Genomic DNA, 13248 nt, shown 5'->3' on the forward strand with positions numbered 1-13248 from the left:
TTCAGTCTCTTCGACGCGAACGAATATTTTAGCGCCACATTCGTTTCTTCCTGGTTTGAATTTGATTTCTTATGAGTTGCTTCTCGTTTAAAACTCTTTTTTGTCTTGGCAGCAAGCTCTATTTTCTTGTGTGTGGATTATCAAATCTCTAATCTTTCCCTGTACTCTTGAATGGAATAATTCAAGTCCAGTGGGCGGAGCAGGATGAAAGGAGAGAACCGATTTTGAACAGACTGTGTCCGAAGTCTATACTCATTTCCGACTTGTCGACGGCGCATTATATCCTGATTAGAAAGTGTAGGGTAATTCCATTTTGACAGCAATTGGTCCTTTTTCTAAGCCTCATGAGTGATGGTGTACGATTTTTGACCTTGAGCGTACAAAGTGAATACAAATGAATTAGACTATTGCAGTAGAGCAGGAATGTTGTGGCTTGAAAGCTGTTTTGAGAGTGCGCTACTCGTATGTGGTTGTTTTCTGAGTAGACCTAGACAAATAAAATCCGTTCCATTATAAAAGGGTCCACGCGTCCCTTCTCGCGCGCGCTTGTCCCTGTTGGTTGTTTTCATTTTTTAACTAGCATCACTTCCTGACGAACACAGGGAAACCGAAGATGCGAAACCGTATAGCTGATCGAAACAGTTATTTACCTTATTGTATCAGAAGTGAAATATTTGCCCTTGCGTCGCTTGTTAGAAGCGCGCCTTTATTTATGCCTATCTTTCTTACGGAGTGTGAATTTCTAAGGTGCATATGACCTGGATTCGAAGCGCGCCCACGTAACAACTTTGTTGTCGCCAATTGCGTCAGAGCTACTTGTTTGTGTAGACGAAAACGGCCAGAAATTACTTTCATAAGCAGATTTTTGTTGATATTGGGTGGCTGCCCGCGTCGACTAATAACCGCAACAGCCTCGCGGGTGTAGTGCGTTTTCTTAAATGCGCGCCTTTTCCTGTTGCAAGAACCACGGCTATTTTTATTCGCGTCACTTCTATACCCGTACAAAGAAATCTAAGAAGCTTAGTAACGCCAGAAATTGTGTAGGTGATTGCTTACTTCGTTCGCTTGAGCATATCCAGGTCAAAATATCTGCCCTTGGGCTGCGTGTCAGACGTGCAGGTTTGATTATGTTGATCTCTCTCCAACTGTGAATACACTTGGTTTCCGAGAAATGAGGAGGCACCGAAAATTCAAAGAGGTGTTATTTCAATCACTGGACATTGAGATGAGCATTTATGTCCGCAATTGCGTCATGTTAGAAAAAATAAAGCGCATTTTGTTGACTTTTCGCTGACTCATCGTATCTGTTGCTGTTCGCGCGCAAAACAAAACAAGTAGACTTAAACCACGAAATTGACATTTATTGGGGTAACTACATTGTTATAATGCCTTTTCTTTGACTTTTTCGCCTTATCAGACCATTTTTCTTTACTCCATCTGTTGTCACTCGTTCTGTTGGTAGAGTTAATGTTGGTTCATTTACGGTATACTTTTGTCGAATTACGTGCAAATTTGATCTCGACCAAAGTGATCGCAAGTCAGTGTAAGTGCGCGTAAGGTCTGGGCAAACGGAGTTGCAAGTAAACCCAAGTTTTGTACTTGCGTCTACTTGCGAATAATGTCTTTCCAAATGCACGGCTGGCAAACATAGTTAATCCGAGAATCTCCTGACCTATGGGAAGACCAACAAATGTCTTATCACAAATTGCCCTTTACAAGCAATTGCAACGTCCCTCGTAAAACAAATTTTGCAAATCGCGATATACGCTTCGGAGATGCAGACTTTTGGGTTCGACCCTCTAGAGTAATCTGGGTCAAGATCGATGATCCAAGATTACTCAGATCATATATGGCCAATCAAAGGAACCGATGAATCCATTCTGGTCTCGAATTCTCCTTTGATGCACCATGATCCGAGTGATCAAAGATGATTGATCCTGATCCAGATTACCCCAAAGGAACGCACCCTTAGCTAGACTCCTTCGCAGCTGTTACATAGTTGGTCACATAACGCTTCTACTAACGCTAGGAACTTTCCACAGGGGGTGAAGCGTTGCGTGACGACAAAGGGAGACTATGCAGGGTTGATACCCCGCGGAGATTCCTGATGATGAAAACACGAGTAAAATACTCGGTCAACCCTGTGCAATCACTTACAAGTGGCCGAAGCAAGGAAAAAAGTATGGGCATTCACGGTTGATATTTTACAGTCACGTCAGGTGAGCGCACCATTTTGTTGCGATTGTCTGGGGGTCTGGGGACAAGTCGTCCCAGGGCGCACCTGGTCGCCCGGACAAAGGTAGCGCGGGTGCAATAGCGTCAATCGCGCAACAGAGAGATGTAGAGGGATCAACCACACCAAGTGAGCTAAAAGGGTATGTGTTTCAAACGTTCTTGTTCTACATTATCAGGGCGAAGTATTATCTGTTAAAGATGTTGATAGCAAGCTGAGCAAACCTGCAAGGCGTGATGCACAAACTACACAAATACTCTTGACGCGTTTAGGACAACAAACTCAATACGATTTACGATAAGCTTAATTTCACAACATGAAGCTAGCAATGCCTTTTTAATATTGGTGCAATTTACACTCTATCATACAAACAAAATCTTCAAAAACATACTACGGAAACTTGTCCGCTTCGTTCAAACTGGTGAGCTTTTTCTCGCTTTCTTCATTTGCTTTGTCCATTGTAGTAAATTACTGAAATCCCCGCGTGGCGCTATAATGAAAAAGCCCTGACGATGAAAGATAAATGATTGGTTAATACAACTGCAGACACAAAACTGAACAAAGATTGTTTTGTTATCACTAAAATATCTCTTATGTTTCACAGAGCACTCAATCGTAAAGATGAAAATACCAGTTGTCTTTACTGGTTTAATACAATTCTTATTTGGGATGGTTATGAGAATTTGATGGTGACCAAGAAATCCAGGGCGTTTTCATTATGCCAGAGCGAGTGGACAGAGACCAGTGGGAATGCCCGAGGAAAATGGAACAACATTTTCCGATCAAACCGGGCCATCCAAGAGGAATGGCTGTTACCCTTTTTTTTCTTTTTCCGAATTCCCTACATAAGTGATGAGACGTAGAGCAATGAACTGGTTTGTCAAAATGGAACAGCAAATCTTGGTTGGAATACTCTGACCAGAATATTCGGGAACACCTCCATAGGTGATCCCGAATATTCCGGTTGAAAGGAATTGAAGCGGACCTTTCCATTTGATTTCCGACCAAAATTCCTGCAATCTTTGGCCTAATGGAAAGCATGCCTAGACTCTCGCTAGCTGGTCATATGATCGGTTGCGTGCCTGTTCCTATCAAATGATTTCATGATCGGAATTCAGCAAAATGACCTTTACAAACTGGTAATAAAATATTATTGAGCCTACCCCAGTGACTATTATCTCATGGTTTGAAGTGGTCTCCCCCTTGTAATACCCTGGGTGCCAGAAGCTTTTCTTGCTCGTCAGTGTAAAACGCAGACTGTGCAGACTGCAGACTGCAGACCAAGGGGGTAAAATGCAGACTGAGGGGTAAAATGGAGACAGCAGACTACAGACCTTTTAAGTATATATTGGATTATTTCCAGTATCAAGTGCTAACCGTAAACAGGGTTATTCAGGCTAACCACAGTGAAGGTCTGCACTCCCGTTAGACTGAATACCACTTGGGTTAGCCTAAACAATGCTCTGGTTGGCCTGCTTACGGTGAGCTCTCAGTGATGAAAATGGTAACACAATTTAGTTAAAAAGTCTATGATCTGCAGTCTGCCTTTTACCCTGGTGTGCAGTCTGCAGTCTGTGTTTTACACTGACTGCTTTTCTTGCTCGATTTCCGATTTCAGCCAGGACTTAATTGATTGTAAATTGTCGTGCAGCTTTTGGGGTCGTAGTGTTGGCCTCTGGTCAATATCAATCTCACGGCACAAAAAAAAAGTCTCTTTGGCTTCCAGGGTACTATTATGGGGTGTAATCAGATTTCATACTGGCGTCAGTTTCATTCTGTTATTTGCAGCAATATTTCATTTTGCACCTCCTTCATGAATCTGTTTTCATGCACATACAAGTTTAATTCTGAGACAAAGTGGTTCAAAGCACATGTCTGGTCCTCATGCGAGGGGGGATTCCCTTATGAAAAGGTCGAAGGTGCTTGTAATCTTGCTTAGGAGTATCAATGAAAGATTCTGATCTCACTAAGGTGTTCATGACAAAACGTCACTATTTTTAGCTGTCAAGGTAAGTAATAATAATAAGCTGCTCGTATCTCTGATTTTGGTCTCATAGGCTAGTCTCTCAAGTCCAATCTACTAGCACGGGTGCCTTTCCCAAACAGCGGCCGGTAATAAAGCATATTGTGCAGTTCCAGAAAATATCCCTACTTCCCATAGAGAATAAATTGGAATTTCCTCGGGGGTGGGGGGGGGGGGGGGTTGTAAGACCAAAACATTTAAAGAAGTATGAAGCTTAATCGGAATTTCCAGGGGGGGGGGTGGGGGTCTTAAAAAAAGTTCCTTCCGTGGGGAAGGTATAGATATTTTCTGGAACTACACATTCCGTTTTAAGTGGTATCTTTTAGGGATCAAAATAATGCTCAAGCCACCCCCAGATTGGTCTCCTTTAAGGGTTTAGTATAAATGTTCTGACAAGCTTCCCCAATGTTTTCATACAGGAGTCCCCCCCTCCCCCCAGGGTCTGGTCACTGAATTTGCATTGAAATGAGTAGTCACACATTCATGGCATTTTCATTTTGCCTTTACCAAAATGAAAATCTATTAAATAATCCAAGATGAACTCATTGGATTCCACTGCATCATTATAAAACACATGCCTGATGTTTCATGTAAATTAATACCACCTTAAATGCCTGGTTGGGGGGGTACTCTGTAAATTTCTCCAGGGTAGGGTTGTGCCATTGGGACACTGCAACCTTTACCCTACACTAGGGGTTTCATTAACGATTTCAGCAGCAAGGCAACTGGTTTTCACAGGCGGGCAAAACTATTAGTACTGAACTTCTTTGTAAGAAAAACTTCCCACTAGATGGTTAAACCAGCCGGGTAAATTGTTCTCACAGCTGTTCAATTTGCATGGTGCCCAGCCCTTTAAATGAAACCCCTGCTATACTAGACATGATTGACTTGAATCTGGAATATTATTCTAGACTAGGCACCAAAAACCACTACCCTATCCCAGAATGGCTATTTTCTATGCAGAAACCGAATTACAGTCATAAACCAGCATATGCTATCTAAACGAATATGTTACAAAGTCACTTCCAAGTTTTAATTTCTATAAATAATGAACTGGATATAATGAACTGGGTATAATGAACCAGTTTTAGACTAAATTACTTATACACTGGCCACATTTCTGGTAAATGATACCCTATTCTGGACCAAAACTGTCTGATTTTCTATACCCTATCCCAGACTAAACTGCTTGAAAACCATACTCTTCACAGTGGTACATAGCCCAGCATTAAGTTTATATAAGTGAGTTCTATGTCACTAGGTATGGAACTGCTGTGGCTTAAAATGGAGTGAGTGAGAAACAAGAAATATAACTTTATTGAGTTCTTTCAATGATAATTTAACAAAAAAGTCAGTTGTGGATTTCCTTTTAGATTGAGTTCAAATTTATGACACTGTTTGTCTTTTTAAGTTAAATTTTAGAAATATTGGTTAATTTGGAGGAGGGAGATCTGTTGAAAACTCTGAAGTCAAGGTGAGAACTGAGAATATTGTAATAATTATTGATTTTACTTTTATTATCATATTGGGTGCAAGAATGAAATCAGACAATGTATAGAAACTATTCATTTGATGCCTTTCCTATCTTGATGTTTAAAATTAAATTGTTGTCAATAATCAATTTAAAATGTTCCAGATTTGTTGAGTACTGTATTTACATTAATTAGTCTTTAACTTTAGCTTTACTTTAGCCTATTTAAAGTTTTCTTTAGATATTTTTCCAGGTGATGGCATTACTTTTGCTGTATGTTTGATAAAAATGATTTAAATTATCAGTAGAAAAGGACATATGTATACTACATATAAGTCAAATAACCTTAGTTGTGACACAGTAAGTGACATTTAAAGGTATTTAGCACTGAATTATTAAATCTAAAGACACTTGGAATCAAGTCTGTGGTTGTCTGCTGTCAAAAATTTACCTGTGCTTAATTCTAGTGTCATATTATAGTAATTTTTGTCAAGTTGAAGAAATTAAGCCTGAACATTACAGATCCTTAAATGATCATTAATCAGTGACAGTGCTTTACCTTCCACCGCTCCCCCCCTCCCCTTACCCTCAGAGGAGATGCTAGTCCATCATAGCCAATCATGGCCACCCCACACACCTATTTTGTCCCAAACATTTCTTTGTATGTATTCCTATACCTTGGTGCTTGAAAAGGTCACAGGGTAGGCTATGTGTTACATGTCTTGCTGAAAAGGCAACACAAAGACCCTGACCAGGCCTTCAGAACTCCAGAGGCTGGGTAGTCAAAATGTTTTTAAGTAATCCGTATTATTGTAGGGGTAGGTGGCATCTCTGCAAATGAACGAGATGAATTTCACAGCAGAGTAGCTGGCTGAGATAATGATAGTGATAATTTTCCTCAGCAATGGCTGCTTTTGACAACCCTGCAAACTTCTCATTGTGGAGTCTTATGCACTTAATGGTTATGCCAGAGCGTCTCCATTGAAAATCTTAACCCTTTAGGGTAGGAAGGTAAAGTCTGCATACGAGCCATGTGGCCCATCAGGCCAGAGCTTATTCTGTAGCATGAAGTGACTAGGAGTATTTCTACTCCCTCCTGGATGGGATGCTAGTTCATCGCAGGGTTACCCCCAGCATTAAATTTACTGGTACCTATTTGTACACATGGGCGAAGAGAAGAGCTGTGAGAGTAAAGTGACTTGCCCAAGAACACAATGCAATGTCCCTCACCAGGACTCAAACCCGGGCCACTCGTCCAGGGACAAGCGTACTAACCATGAGGCCACTGTGCCTCCACAACCCCGTAGGAAACAATTTCTAAATCTTAATGGTGTCTAATGGTCATACTCAGATTGGCGAGAAAGCCTGCTGATCATTTTACATGCTGCTCTACTGCAAGCATTATCATGCACAGAGCAAATGTCTGATTTCATGGGAAGTCATGCTGTTAATGTGTTATGGTTGCGAGGATCCTTAAAAGTTTTGAAATCCCTGTCATGGTCTTAGTTTACCTTCCTTCACTTGTCTGTAGTAAAATGTTTACTCAGCCACAGTTTGCATGGCTTTGCTCAAGATATTCTTTGCAGTTGCAAGCAGTAAGCTTTCAGCTTTTTGTTTGACATTTTCTACTTTCATCAATGTTGCTTTCTAAAGACTATCTCTACCCTTCTGAAATCTCTTACTATTTGTCTCTTTAAAAAGAATGGAGTGCATTCTGTCTGTGTCATGAACTGCTCAAGAGCTCGATTGCTTTTAAATTGTTTACATAATTCTCTTGATAAATATCTGCTTATAATCCAGTACTAATGCACTTTTGGGTATAATTGTCTTCATGTTGTGCTGCATGAAATGTCATACTTGATTGCCACCTAATTGCCCTATACAGCAGACTCACAAAAAAACAAATCTTGGTGATAGTGGTGAATTGCAAGAGAAACTAGATACTTTTTAAAGGTGTGTACTGAAGAAAAAAAATTGGAAATTATCTGGTTGATATCTAAATGCACTTCTATATACTTAAGGTAAAAACCTTTCAGCTTACTGGACAATGAAGACAAAAAGTCTAGCTTGTTTTCCTTTGAAGTAAAAATCAATAACTAATTTCTCCTTACAGTCCTAATACATTGTCAAGCAAACAGGTAATGAGAATTAATAGAGTCATCGGCTAGGGGATATTGTCCACAGGGGCCCTCATATCAAATTAGAGGAAGAATAAAAGCCAATCTTCCCTGTTGTACTTTGACCATTTCGAATTTCAATACGCACTCATGTGGTGCAAGGTCTTGAACCGAGAAATGTTCGAAAACCGTTCGGAACTCTATTCTCGGTGTACGATCGGATCCTTCGAGAAAAGCAGATTTGCACGATAGTAGGGTAATTGTCCCAGACCCCGTAAGTTTTCGCCTCCTGATTTCGCGCCAAATGTATGCACATTTAAAATTCAAAATGGCCGCCACGAGGCAAAAGACATGCTGCATGTTTTATTTGTTGAATGTTCCCTAATTTTTATGGGAGGGATCGCTGGGTGTTGTCTTGATTCAACACCAAATTCTCATTACCAATACCAGAGACGTAATGGAAGCCGCTGAGGAGAATATATATTTTCATACAGGTACTGCAAGAGCTAACGTAGCTCAAATTTCCAGCGCTGAGTTTAAATCTCTAACTGCTCTTTTCCAACGCTATTTAAAACACAATTTATACGAAAGGTAGTCGCAGGTCATTTTTGAATATAAGGCTGGTTGATCTGAGGGAAATTTCTCTCAAGATGAACTTAGGAAATGTGTGGGAATCTCAAAAGAGAATTTTGATCCTGCGTCTAATGGTGTGATGGGCTACTTTGACGCTTTTTTGGGTTTAAAACCACTAGAAAAACACAAAGGAAACACATGGAAGCTAGATGGAAAGGCTTGTGGATAACACTGGGCGAGATGTAGACAAATTACATTGAGATAAACTTAATTTCTTTGTGATTGACAGGAATCATGAATTGGTCTGTTTTTGTCAAAACGTGATTTACAATTTCCTCAGAAATCAGCATTGTTCCTGTAGTAATGGAGAATTGGGCAGTACATGAATGCATTGTATTTCGTGACATGTTTAAGCTTGCCGTTTAGAATTGCCCAAAACAGGGAACTGAATGCAAGAACAGCTTTAAATTTATTGCTACAGCCGGCACCGGGTTTTCTCTGAGTTTAGCCGCTAATTGCCTACGTTTTTCATCAACACCTTCTTATCTTTTTGTGTCATGCAAGCAATGTTTGGAATGATCGGATGTGCCTTGCTACTCAATAAAAGCATTGTTGGTTGAATAAACTATATTGAGCAGATAAGCAAATGTATTAACTATTGCCTTGAGCAGAATGCTTTCCCACGCTTGGTCGAATTCCTTCAACTAGAAAGGAGCCTTAATTACGCTCAGTGGACTACTTGCTTCTAGAAGGTATGTTTTGGCTTTGTTTTAGGTATGAGTTCTGCAAAACAAAACTGAAATGATATCAATACTCCTGGACAAGTTAATATCGCTAAACTACAGAGATACAGACAAAACGGGGCAGCTCGCATTTTCTGCCGTATTGAAAAGGGCGCGAGCGTCGTGTGGAATATACTGTTTCTTTGGGACTTCTATGTTCACTTGCTAGGCCTAGCTGTATGTCAGAGTCCTTATTTAGGTCAACTTATACACAAATATTCAAAAGACTTAAGGAGTGACTACAGACTAACACGTAAATCATAGCCATCAAATCTCTTCACTGAAACCCTTTGTTGAAATCAAACTTACTGTTGGGTAATCAGTTTTTGCTTTTTAGTCATTTCATACAAATAGTGATTCTTTCATGTCATGTTTTCGTCCTGTTCAAAGTGGCTATTTCTTTTGTAAAACGGATGCTCTCGTTCACTACGAATGGTACGCTACAATAGACCTTTACTAAGCCTTTAGCGCATTAACACAGACTTAAAGTTTCAACTTCTAACAAGCGTGTATCAACTTCTTCAACTAACAAGCGGAGTTCAAGTATTCTCTACCAACAATTTGAGGACGATGTTAAATGTCTGCTTGTGCAATGGCACTTGTGGCGTACAAAATCTGATGAACGAACTTTTTCGCTTTTTTTTTTTTCTGTGCATAACTTGAGTACATGTATCTCTTTATCCATTGTCAGGCATCTCTTTGAATATTCAGTTGTCAATAGAGTTTGGCGAAACAGCAAGGAAATATCATGTCGTTGACGAGTGCCTTTATTCTCATCACCATTTTCCTTGATGATGTACGGTTATTGTTAGGAGAAACTGGAAGTTGGTCTCTCTCATGCCTTGAAAAAATGATGCTTTGCATGTTACCTGGCGTTTTGTTTATGCCATTAACTACCAAATGTTGCTTTTCGCTCTGTTTCCAACATTTTAAATTCCTTCTTGCATTACTTTTTTTCGTTGTTGTTGTGCTTTCACTTACGTATGTTTTTCTTATCTTCCTCTTGCTATTTTCACTTTGTCATCTCATCTTCTTTAACAAATACACTCAAAATCTTTCCCTGTCGGTTTCGTTTTCAATTTAACTGAGATATTATTTTAAGCAAAGCAGATACAAAGTAATTAAGTTAATTGGTCAGTCGGAACTATCTCAAGTTGGAATGAGTTCATTGTCTGACAAGAATTTTGACTATTTATTCGATAAAGCTGTGCTGTCTGTTTATTCTAATTTGCGCTAATTTTAATGTCATCTCTTGCAAATGATGAATCGATTCACGCTTACCTCTTGCTAGCGTCCCTTTTTGTTTTCAATAGCAACAAGTCTCCCCCCTTCAACTTTGACTTCTGCAAGAAACGAAAATGAATTTTTGAGTGTTGTCTCCTTGACATACGTTTTCGTATACTCTCAGCAATACAACTTCTCACCTCCGGTCGTGAATCGCTTTACAACGATGATGTGATTGTCAGGGCACGCGATAACGATCCGTTGATAGGGTGACGATTTTCGTCCGTCACTGCTCCCTGAAAACTCCGCTTCTTTGTCACCTGTCGCATTTTCCATGTTCTCTTCAAATTGAAAAAGATAACTCACCAAGGTGGACTGCTTATTTCAACTGAGAAACCTTGTTACGCCTTGTTCTGTTTACCGGCGTGTTCGTTACGTTTCGGTAGAAGTATGCGGTGAATTTTACTTCTGCAAGCACTTCCATCTATGTTTTAGTTGTGGCTATTACAACCCTGCTATTGGCTAACTGCTGTTTTGCCTTCACTCAACCAATCGTGACAGCTCCTTGTCATGGGGGAATCCCTAGATATTGCTTCTTCATTTCAAAGAAGAGCGATAACAAACTCTGTCTTTTGTCAGGGTTGTTGGGTTTTTTCCCTGGTTGTTTCCCAAGAAAAGAACGATTTCTGTTTGTTTTGTATGCTCTTGGAGGCCTATTAACCCTATGAACGGTTTAGACGTAAAACCTCGAGTCATACGATGCGGCTCAAACTGCCTGATCCTAGTGTGACCATTCAAATGAAAGCTATTGAGTAGTCCTATCTTGTGTTACTCTTTATTATGCTGTACAAGGTGGTTTGAACTTTTCATTCTGTGGATAAAACTCCGTTGTGTGACTATTCAAATGAAAACTATTGAGTAGTGCTTTCTTGTGATACTGTTTATTATGCCACATAAGGTGGTTCTTTTCATGATGTGGATAAAGCACCGTTGTGTGACCATTCAAATGAAAGCTTTGGAACTATGCTTTCATGTGGTACCGTAAAAGGCGGCTCGAACTTTTGAATCTGGATGAAACCCCAGTGTGTGACCATTAAAATAAAGCTATTGAGCAGTTCTTTCACGTGGTACTGTTTATTATGCTGTACAAGGTGGTTCGAACTTTTCAGTCTGTGGACGAAACTTCATTGTGTGACCGTTCATGTGAAGGCTATCGAAGAATACTTTCTTATGGTTCTGTTTATTATGCTGAACAAGGTGGTTTCAACAAGTCTGGATTAAATTCTAATGAAAGCTACTGAAAGCAGTTTTTTCAGGTCGTACTGTTTACTATCTTGTACAAATTGGCGTTAGCTTTGAACTCTGGATAAAACAATAGTGTGTGAATATTCTAATGGCATCTTTGTCGCCATATTTTCGTGTGGTGTTTATTTGACATTTTACAAGAGGACAAACTTTGTCAAGTTTGTTTAGTTTGACTTATCCACATTGCTGAATTGCTGGCTTTGAACTTTTACAGAACATGAAGCAGACAGACATGAGTTTGTCACAATCGTTATGGCTACTCGGGGTTGTACTGTTTCATTAGGATGTTCTAGAAGAGTCGATCACCGAGTGATCAAAATGGATCTATGGCCATCTTTTAGTCAGCCTAATGTCAGGGAAAAACAACCCTTAAATATTGACTGTAGCCAATTTCATTGCTATACGTTCACAAGCATAACTTACGCCAATTTGTTGGGAGAATATCGAATGAAGGCAACAGTCTTTGGGGCAAATTACTCACAAAACGAGCTAAAGTTGTGTGTGGGTTTAAAGTATGTTTTGTCATACCATAAAGCCTCTAGCAATATGAGTTCTTCCTCTGAGATGGATACTAATAAACAGCACAATAGTACAGCCTCTAGCATTCTGTCAGATGGCTAGATAGAACGCCAAATGGCAAAACTTGCTAGTTCCCATTTATACCCAGGGAGGAGAGGAAAGGGTGTCTTGTCCAAGGAGCAGAATCTAACGTAATATTTGATACGTTGTTATAATTGTAATGTTAATTATATAAAAATAGTTTGAATTTAGATGGTTCTTGGGGAGCTTTATCCTCGAAAGGGTATAACCTGAACGTTGAGTTACTATTTTTTTTGATCTGGATTGTTTATTTGTGCTTGTTGTGTCTTACCACGTTGTTATGCACTGCCAAAGAAAAGGAAAGTTATAACATCAAAGCATTCATACATTGCAACTATGACACAAATAAGCAAATGAAATACGTTCCAATCTGTTTTTCTGTCGCGATTCTTCCAAAAGACGTAAGGTATATGTGTCTGTTTCGTAGTATTCTGTCTTTCTTGTTATGAATGTATTGCCCATTTTGCTTTATGGAAAAATGCTAGGAAACCTTTGGAATTCCTTCCATTGATCGATTCATTACGTTTCCATGTAAAGGAAAGTCTTTGCAACGACTAAGCTCTCAGCTTTCCTAGCATCTAGTGTGTTGTATCGAAACGCCATTGTGTAATTTTATGTATTGACCACACAAGTACGAGAATAATCGAGTACCCAAGAAAGACATATCATTGTTCGTGAATGAAGACGTTGATTGAAAAGCTGTCAAATTATGGCCTGACCTCCTCCAATGACGTTTCGCCCCAGGTGCTTTGGGGAATGCGCGTCTCAACAAAATAAAAGTACGCGACCAATAGCTTCTCATAAAAGTGTAAACGTCACACTTTAAATTTTCTGTGGCTATTTAAGAGGCAAGGAAACTTCCAGTCGTTCTGCGATGTTTATTGCGCAGTAGAAAAAAAAAATGTTTCAGAGAGATTTTA

The 13248-nt window shown here is 39.7% G+C and overlaps 2 long non-coding RNA genes across 2 annotated transcripts in view; one reads left to right on the forward strand and one right to left on the reverse strand.

Moving 5' to 3' along the window:
• Positions 1-6261, forward strand: part of LOC110042013 (uncharacterized) — a 44409-nt gene extending 38148 nt beyond the window's left edge. Inside the window, exons 5-7 of the long non-coding RNA XR_016208497.1 lie at positions 2043-2375; positions 5668-5730; positions 5981-6261. This is a non-coding gene — a long non-coding RNA (uncharacterized LOC110042013). The remainder of the gene's footprint in view (positions 1-2042; positions 2376-5667; positions 5731-5980) is intronic.
• LOC149109088 (uncharacterized) lies at positions 2557-12354 on the reverse strand. Its single transcript, XR_016208495.1, has 3 exons — positions 10624-12354; positions 10481-10542; positions 2557-2739 (listed from the first exon to the last, which is right to left on the reverse strand). It is a non-coding gene; the product is annotated as an uncharacterized LOC149109088 (long non-coding RNA).
• Between the last annotated feature and the right edge of the window lie 894 nt (positions 12355-13248).

The sequence above is a fragment of the Orbicella faveolata genome, unplaced genomic scaffold (genome assembly GCF_042242905.1).
Source record: "Orbicella faveolata isolate gen_17 unplaced genomic scaffold, um_ofav_v1 contig_25, whole genome shotgun sequence".
NCBI classification, from domain to species: domain Eukaryota; kingdom Metazoa; phylum Cnidaria; class Anthozoa; order Scleractinia; family Merulinidae; genus Orbicella; species Orbicella faveolata.